The following is a 10,206-nucleotide window of genomic DNA, read 5'->3' on the forward strand; positions in this document are numbered from 1 at the left end:
TGATTACCGGATGTTGTGTGGGGTGATCCATATTATTTATAAACCTAGGCCCCCCTTCCCTTTGTTTCTTTGTTTTTTTGCTTCATCTCAAAATTTCAAACTATTTCTTTAAGAAAAATCAGCTTTCTTTTGGTTCTTTCTAACTTTGTTTATTTGTAACCATTATGTGAAAATCCCCTCTTACTTGAAGTCTTTATTTTCCTATGTGTTATTTGCGATTAAGTTCACATAATAGTCTGGCCGGGAATCACACTAGTGGATCTTGAGGGGTGCCTAACACCTTCCCCTCGGGATAATTTCAAGCCCTTCCCAATCTCTGGTTACTCAAATCAAACCCTTCTTAGTGTCCTAATGCACTTTGATCATTTGGTGGCGACTCTTCAATTCAGACCCAATTCCCAAAAGGGAACGAGTTTTCCTCCCGAATGTCATAACTCGTCAGTGAGTGTTGGTTGGGTGAATGATCTGTGTTATAACTCTATCCTCTAGTTCGTTTAAGCAATGACTGTATAAAATCTTGGAAACTTAGCCATGATTTAAGATTTGTGATATAAAAATGAACTAAGAATGTTGAACGCTCAAGTTTGCTATTGTCTAATTAATCGAAAGCCAGATTCCTTAATCATATTGAGTTGGGTAGAAAGTGTCAAAAGGCTTGCTTAGTTGGGTTCACTCGATTGAGCGCCGGTCGTGCCCCCCCCTCCCCCCGAGGTTGGGGCGTGACAAACTTGGTATCAGAGCCTAAGGTTTTAAAGTATCCTAGGATGTCTCGGAGCCGTGTCTAGTAGAGTCCTTCTTATCGGTGTGAAGTCGACCACATCTATAAGTTGGAGGCTACTTGGGCATTAAGAATCACACCCTTCTCTTATATTCTGAATCGTGCGGCAATTGTGAAACTATTCCTTTTCTAACTGGTGCATTGTTCTACCTTTCAGTAAATGGCACCTAAGAAGAAAACGAGAATCGGCCAAGAAGCCAATGCCACCTCAGGAGTGGCTGATGAATCATTGCTTGATATTGCGGGTGAGGGTAGTCGCCCTGCTATTACCCTGCCTGGTTCATCTATTCTAAAGCAGACTACCCTAGTTACTACTCCTGCGGAGGGTGCCACTATCCCTCCCATTGGTACTCCAGTTCCGCCTCCAGCTCCAGCCTCTGGTTTTGGTATTTCTGATGGGGATCTTAGGGGAGCTATTCAGATGTTGACTCAGCTAGTGGCCTCTCAGGCCCAGAGGTCAAATGTTGCACCCAGTTCATCTAGCCAGCAAGGGGATTCCACCAGTTCCAAGGTGAGCAAATTTCTTCAGTTAGACCCCCCAGTGTTTACGTGTGCCAATCCAGAAGAGGACCCTCAAGATTTTATTGATGAGATGCACAAGACCCTTAGGGTCATGCGTGCAACTGAGATAGAGGGAGTAGAGTTAGCTGCCTACTATCTGAAAGGGGCGGCCTATTCGTGGTTTGAGTTGTGGGAAGATTCCCGTGAGGAGGGGAGACCTCCGGCCAGGTGGAGCGAGTTTGCTGATGCATTTATAGATCATTTTCTGCCTGCCGAGACAAGGGCAGCCCGTGCAGCTGAGTTTGACAACCTGAAACAAGGTAGTAGAAGTGTATGGGAGTACCATATGGAGTTTGCCCACCTATCCAAATATGCTATTCACATGTTGCCACAATGGAGGCTAGGGTGCGCCGGTTTGTTCAGGGCCTTAATCCTTTGACTATTAATGAGGCTTATACAGCTGCATTGAATTCTGATATGAATTATGGGAAGATGGTAGCATTTTTTCAGGCCACAGAGAATCGTAAACTGAAGAATAGAATAGAGAGAGAGGGTAGCGAAAAGACCCGGTCTGCGGGCAACATGGGCGAGTCTCTAGGTGGGGGAAGATCAGCTTTCCGGGGAGGATCATCTGGGCCATCCCAGTCTGTTGCATAGTCTTCAGCCAGTGCACCGCCATTAGGGCCCAGCCAGCAGCAGCAGTGGAGTCGTTTCAGGCCCAGTCAGGGCGACAGGGGATCCCACCAGCGAGGTCGGTCAGGAGAGAGATCCCAGCAGCAGCAGAGGTCCCCGTGCCTCTGGTGCGGGAAGATCCACTCAGGGATTTGCTACATGGATTTGCCCGTATGATATGGATGTGGGATGAGGGGTCATATTCAGAGGCATTGTCGTGTATCCCACCAGGGAGTAAGTAGGGGCACATCACAGCCAGCCTGCCCAACAGCTACTACATCTTTGGCCCCCTCTCTAGCTCGAGGTACCCCAGCACCCGCGGGGTGTGGTGCAGCTAGGGGTGGTGCGCAGAGTTCGGGAGGACCCAGCCGGTTCTATGCTATGAGTGGTCGCCAGACTGTAGAGGCTTCTCCAGATGTTGTTACAGGTATTCTGACTGTGTAATCTCATGATGTGTATGCACTTATTGACCCCTGTTCCACCCTGTCCTATGTTACCCCTTTTATTGCTACGGAATTCGGGATAGAACCAGAACAGCTTCATGAACCATTCTTGGTATCTACTCCGGTTGGTGAGTCAATTTTGGCTACTCGAGTTTATAGAAGTTGTGTTGTCACGGTGCGTGGTAGGGATACCATGGCCGATCTTATTGAATTGGGGATGGTTGATTTTGATGTAATAATGGGGATGGATTGGCTTTATTCATGTTTTTCCAAGCTTGACTGTCGAACTAGAACTATGAGGCTTGAGTTTCCTAATGAGCCCGTTGTTGAATGGAAGGGGGATAATGTAACGCCTAAAGGTCGGTTTATTTCTTACCTTAAGGCCACAAGGATGATCAAGAAGGGGTACATCTGCCATTTAGTTCGGGTTACGGACACGATGCCGAGGCACTTAGCCTTGAGTCCGTGCCCGTCGCGAGTGAATTTCTGGATGTCTTTCCAGGTGAGCTTCCTGGGATCCTACCAGACAGGGAGATTGATTTTGGGATCGATGTGATGCCAGGCACGCAGCCTATATCAATTCCACCTTAGAGAATGGCACCGGCAGAATTGAAGGAACTAAAGGAACAATTGAAGGATTTGTTAGAAAAGGGTTTCATCCGGCCAAGTGTGTCACCATGGGGCACACCAGTTTTGTTTGTAAGGAAGAAAGATGGGTGGTTGCGAATGTGTATTGACTACCGGTAGCTTAACAAAGTCACCATCAAAAATAAATAGCCTCTACCCAGAATAGATGACTTGTTTGACCAATTGAAAGGTGCTATGTGCTTTTCAAAGATTGACTTGCGGTCCGGGTATCATCAATTGAAGATAAGGGAGCAGGATGTTCCAAAAATAGCTTTCAGGACTCGGTATGGGCACTTTGAATTTCTGGTAATGTCTTTTGGGCTAACAAATGCCCCGGCAGCATTCATGGATCTTATGAATCGAGTCTTCAAGCCTTTTCTAGACTCCTCTGTAATAGTGTTCATTGACGATATTCTTGTATATTCCCGGAGTCGAGAGGATTATGCTAACCATCTCAGGACAGTTTTGCAGACTCTTCAACAACATCGATTGTATGCGAAATTTTCGAAATGTGAATTTTGGCTTGAATCTGTCGCGTTCTTGGGTCATGTCATCTCCAGGGAAGGGATTATGGTTGATCCTCAAAAGGTTGCAGCAGTGAAAAATTGGCCTAGACCTACCACTCCAACAGAGATTCGCAGTTTCTTGGGTTTGGCCGGGTACTATAGAAGATTTGTGGAGGGGTTTTCTACTCTTGCCTCTCCATTGACTAAATTGACCCAGAAAGCAGTTAAGTTCAAGTGGTCGGATGCTTGTGAGAAGAGCTTCCAAGAATTGAAATCAAGATTGATTTCAGCACTGGTATTAACCCTGCCAGAGGGTACAGAGGGATTTGTGGTTTATTGTGATGCTTCAAGGATCGGGCTTGGGTGTGTGTTAATGCAACATGGCAAGGTTATAGCCTATGCTTCTAGCCAACTCAAGAATCATGAAAAGAACTATCCGACCCATGACTTAGAGCTTGCAGCAGTGGTGTTTGCACTAATGATTTGGCGACATTATCTATATGGGATCCATGTGGATGTGTTCACGGACCACAAGAGCCTTCAATATATTTTCAAATAGAAGGAGTTGAATCTGAGGCAGAGAAGATGGCTGGAGTTACTCAAGGACTATGACATTGACATTCTCTATCACCCGGGAAAGGCTAATGTTGTGGCTGATGCTCTTAGTCAAAAATCTATGGGAAGTTTGGCTCATTTGAGGCGCATCTGAGGCCGTTGGCCCGGAGGTTCATCAGTTGGCTAGTTTGGGAGTTCGCCTTGCGGACACTAGTGAAAGAGGGATAATTGTGCAGAATAGGGCGGAATCGTCGCTCGTGGCGGAGGTGAAAGAAAAGCAATTCAATGATCCATTATTAGCACAGCTGAAAGAGGGGATTCATAAACACAAGACCATAGCTTTTTCCCTTGGCATGGATGATGGCACCCTACGGTGCCAGGGCCGCCTATGTGTTCCGGATATTGACGGTCTTCGGGGAAGGATCATGGCAGAAGCTCACACTTCCAGATATTCAGTGCACCCAGGTTCTACAAAAAAGTATCATGATCTTAAGGAAGTTTATTGGTGGAACAACAGGAAGATGGATGTGGTAGACTTTGTGGTGAGGTGTCCGAACTGTCAGCAAGTGAAGGCCGAACATCAAAGACCCGGAGGACTGGCTCAAAGCATAGAAATCCCAATGTGGAAATGGGAAATGATCAACATGGATTTTGTGGTGGGGTTGCCACGCACAACGCGCAAGTTCGACTCAATTTGGGTGATTGTGGATCGACTCATGAAATCAGCACACTTCTTGCCAGTCAAATCTACCGACACAGCGGAACAGTATGCTCAGTTGTATATCAAGGAAATAGTCAGGTTGCATGGTACTCCAGTCTCAATCATTTCTGACCGAGGGGCTCAATTCACGGCCAACTTTTGGAAGAAATTTCAGCAAGGTTTGGGCACACAGGTAAATCTTAGCACAGCTTTTCACCCCAGACTGATGGACAAGCAGAGCGGACTATTCGGACACTTGAGGACATGTTGCGTGCTTGTGCTCTTGATTTCAAAAGTAGCTGGGATGATCATTTGCCACTCATAGAGTTCGCTTATAACAACAGCTTCTACACTAGTATCCAGATGGCACCATTTGAGGCACTGTATGGTAGAAGATGTAGGTCTCCCATTGGGTGGTTCGAGGTCGGAGAAGCTGAATTAATAGAGCCGGACCTTGTGCACCAGGCCATGGAGAAGGTCAAATTTATCAAGGAAAGGTTGAAAACTTCTCAGAGTCGCCAAAAGTCTTATTCGGACGTCCGTCGTAGGGATTTGGAGTTCAAAGAAGATGATTGGGTATTCTTAAAGGTTTCCCCCATGTAGGGTATCATGTAGTTTGGGAAGAAAGGAAAGTTGAGCCCAAGGTATGTCGGACCGTACAGGATCATCCAGCGGATTGGTCAGGTGGCATACAAGCTTGGGTTGCCACCCGAGATGTCATTGGTACACCCAGTCTTTCATGTGTCTATGTTGAAGAAAGTAGTGGGATATCCGTCCACTATCGTACCAGTTGAAACTATTGAGGTCAATGAAGAACTGTCCTATGAAGAAGTTCCAGTTGCCATTCTTGACCAACATAGTCAATGTGCTATCTTGATAACTGGAAAGGGGAAAGAGGTATGAATCATGTATTGAAATGCTTAGACTTTAATTTAGATTGAAATTGTGTTGTTGTGCCATCTACTGGGAATCTTATTTATGCTTACGATTGAAATAGCCATTGTGTGCACCTACTGTCCTAAATGGTAAAGCTAATACTGAAATTGGGAATAATGTAAAATGCGGCCTAGTGCCAAGAATGATGTGATAAGTTGTGGCCCCAAGTGCCTATGAAATGATATATGTGAAACGAAATGACTAATGAGAAAGGAACAACGCTGTGGTAAGGCGGCCTAGCCGATCGGGCCGTGATCGGATGCCATGCCGCACACATGGTGGTATTATGCTGAAATCGAATTACGTAAAAAAGAAAAATGAGATTGTGATTGAAGCGTATGCCTCGAATGAGGCAACCTAGCCGATCGGGTCGAGATCGGACTCCGCTCAAGATAGCGGTGGTATTGTGAGCAATGATGAATAATGTGAAATGCCCCAAACTAAAAACTACAGAAAAATGATGTGAAAGTTGTATGATTCCTTTATTTGATAATGTTGTGATAGTTTAAAGCTTTTGAGTTATACTTGTGATTTCTTATTCTTGAATGAAAGTTCTTTCTAATTAGATGGTGTTTAATTATACATACTAGTACTATTCCATGGTGCTAACGTCCCTTTTGCCGGGGCGCTACATTTTTAAATGAATGTAGGTGGCTCTATAGCGGACAGTGCCGATCGTGCGTAGCGGAGTGTCCTCATCCCGAAGACTTGGTGAGCCCCTTTTTCCTTCAAAGGGTTATGATGTACTTCTTTGTTGTAGACTTCTATTTTTGAGGTATAGCCGGGGCCTTGTTACCGGCATTGTCATAATCCGTCTTTTGTATCCGTAGAGGCTCCGTAGACGTTGTGTGGGTTATGTATGAGTGTTGGTTGGGTTATTGATCTATGTTATAACTCTATCCTCTAGTTCGTCTAAGCAATGACTGTATAAAATCTTGGAAACTTAGCCGTGATTTAAGATTTGTGATATAAAAATGAACTAACAATGTTGAATGCTCAAGTTTGCTATTGTCTAATTAATCGAAAGCCGGATTCCTTAATCATATTGGGTTGGGTAGAAAGTGTCAAAAGGCTTGCTCAGTTAGGTTCACTCGATTGAGCGCCGGTCGTGCCCCCCACCCCACCCCTGAGGTTGGGGCGTGACAACCAATGCCCCAACAACATTCATGCATCTGATGGACAGTGTGTTCCAGCCGTATCTTGATTTGTTTGTCATAGTATTTATTGATGATATCCTAGTGTACTCGCGTAGCCAGAAGGAGCATGCACAACATATGATGATTGTACTACAGATGTTGAGGGAAGAGAAGCTCTATGCAAAATTCTCCAAGTGTGATTTTTGGCTATTCTCGATGGAGTTCTTGGGGTACGTGGTGTCCAGTGAGGGGATTAAGGTATATCCGAACAAGATTGCGGCGATTCAGAGTTGGCCCCGACGGTCTTCAGTTACTGAGATTCAGAGTTTTCTCGGCTTGGCCATATATTATCGTCACTTTGTGGAGGGTTTCTCGTCCATTGTTGCGCCTTTGACCAGGTTGACCTAGAAGGGTGCTCCATTCAAGTGGTTAAATGAGAGTGAATAGATTTTTCAGAAGCTCAAGACTACCTTGACCACAGCTTCAGTTCTAGTTTTACCTTCATCATCGAGTTTTTATACAGTGTATTATGATGCTTCTTGGATTGGTATCGGGTGTGTCTTGATGAATGAGGGCAGAGTGATTTCTTATGCTTCACGCAAGTTGAAGCCTCATGAGAAGAACTACCCCGTTCATGATTTAGAGTTGGCAGCCATCGTCCACGCATTGAAGATTTGGAAGAATTATATCTACGGCGTGTCCTTTGAGGTATTTATAGATCATGGGAGTCTTTAGCACTTGTTCAAACAAAAGGATCTAAATTTGAGGCAGCGGAGATGGTTGGAGATGCTAAAAGACTATGATATTACCATTTTGTATCATCCCGGGAAGGCTAATGTGTTGGCCGATGCCTTGAGTAGAAAGGCGGTGAATGTGGGTAGCCTTGCCTACAATCCTGCTAGTGAGAGACCGCTTGCATCAGATGTTCAGGCCTTGCCCAATCAGTCTGTGTGGTTAGATGTTTCAGAGCCTAGTAAGGTTCTAGCTTGCGTGGTTTCTCGGTCTTCCTTATATGATTGCATCAGAGAGCGTCAATATGACGACCCCCGTTTGCTTGTCCTTAAGGACACGGTTCAGCACGGTGATGCCAAGGAGGTTTCTGTTGAGGATGATGGGGTGTTGCGGATACAGGTTCAGATTTGTGTGCCCAATGTGGATGGGCTACGTGAGTTGATTCTTGAGGAGGCTCAAAGGTCCCGACATTCCGTTTATCCGGGTGCCGAAACGATGTACCAGGACTTGAGGCAGCACTATTGGTGGAGGAGGATGAACAAAGACATAGTGGAGTTTGTAGCGCGGTGCTTGAACTGTCAGCAGGTAAAGTACGAGCACCAGAGGCCGGGCAGTTTGCTTCAGAGGCTTGAGATTCCTGAGTTGAAATTGGAGCGTATTACCATGGACTTAGTAATTGGGCTCTTACGGGCTTTGAAGAAGTTTGATGCTATTTGGGTGATCGTGGACTAATTGACTAAGTCTGCACACTTTATTCCAATTCGAACTACCTATTCTTCGGAGTGGTTGGCTGAGATCTATATGCGCAAGATTGTTCGCCTTCACGGTGTGCCAGTGTCCAACGTGTAAGATTGGGGAACGCAATTCGTATCACAATTTTGGAGAGTAGTGTAGCGAGAGTTAGGCACACGGGTTGATTTTAGTACAACATTCCAACCTCAGACGGACGGACAGTTCGAGCGCACCATTTAGATATTAAAGGATATGCTACACGCTTGTGTCATGGATTTCGGGGGTTCTTGGGATCACTTTGCCTAAAACAATAGCTACCAATCAAGTATTCTGATGGCTCCTTTTGAGGACTTGTATGGATGGTGGTGTAGATCTCCAGTTGGTTAGTTTGAGCCGGGTGAGGCTAGGCTATTAGGTATTGATTTGGTTCAGGATGATTTGTAAAAGGTTAAGTTGATTTAGGATCGGCTTTGCACGATGCAGTCTAGACAGAATAGTTACGCTAATCGGAAGGTTCGTGATGTTGCCTACATGGTGGGGGAGAAGGTATTACTCAGAGTTTCACCCATGAAGGTTGTTATGAGGTTCGGCAAAATGGGCAAGTTGAGCCCTCGGTATATTGGGCCTTTTGAGGTGCTTGAGAGGGTTGGAGAGGTGGCTTACACGCTTGCATTGCTGCCTAGTCTATCGAGTGTTCATCAAATGTTTCATGTTTCCATGCTCCGGAAGTATTTTGGCAATCCTTCTCACGTTTTGGACTTTAACAAGGTTCAGTTAGATGGGGGATTTGACTTATGATGTGGAGCCGGTGGCCATTTTGGATCGGCATGTTCGAAAGTTGAGGTCAAAGAAATAGCTTCAGTGAAGGTACGGTGGAGAGGTCAGCCAACTGAGGAGGCAACTTCGTAGATCGAGCGAGAGATGCGGAGCATATATACGCACCTATTTGAGACCCCATGTATGATTCTAGACCCGTTCGCAGACGAATGTTTGTTTAAGAAGGGGAGAATGTAACAACCCGACAGGTCTATTTGAGTGATTGGGAGTGCTGAGCGATTGAGCGTGTTGAGTGAGGTTGAATACTCCGAGAGCATGAGTATGTGATTTCATCACTGTGTTGCATTACATATTCAACATGTAGACATAGAGATGTGATATTCCTCATATTAGCTATACTTGGCATATTTTGTCAATATTGGGCCTAAATTGTTGAACTTGAAAGCATGTCTACTTTTCTGTACTGTGCACAACTGATTATATGATTTTCTCGAAGTTATTACTGGCATTGTCCTGCCTTATCTGCATCGTTATTATCTGGATTTGGACTATACCTATCTGAGCTCGTCACTACTTTCAGTCCAAGGTTAGTCCTGTTACTTATTGAGTACACTGGGTTGGTTGTTCTCATACTACACTCTACACTAGGTACTTTTGGGCACGGTGGTTGCTAGACTTGGAGCACTTCCTGCTTGGAGACTTTTGAGGTAGCTGCTTTGCCGTCCGCAGACTCTGGCTCTCATTCTTTTCAGTTTATTTGGCACTGTTCTATCTCTTCAGATAGTTATTTTTTTGAAGTTTTGACTGTACTGTCATTTAGTTGCTCATGTACTCAGTGACACCCAAATTTTGGGAGATTTTGTATTGAGTCACGGTATTTTCTTATCGGTTATTTATGAGATTTTTCAGTATTAAGCTTATTTCATCATGTTTTCAATTTAAAATGCGTAGTTACTTGTGATTGTCAGCCTGCCTAGTTCTTTGATAGGTTCCATCACGACATGTTAAGTTTGGGTCGTGACAAGTTGGTATCAGAGCCTAGGTTACATAGGTCTCATGAGTCATGAACAGGTTTAGTAGAGTCTTGCGGATTGGTTTGGAGTCGTATGTA

This window comes from Nicotiana attenuata, unplaced genomic scaffold (genome assembly GCF_001879085.1).
Source record: "Nicotiana attenuata strain UT unplaced genomic scaffold, NIATTr2, whole genome shotgun sequence".
Lineage (NCBI taxonomy): Eukaryota > Viridiplantae > Streptophyta > Magnoliopsida > Solanales > Solanaceae > Nicotiana > Nicotiana attenuata.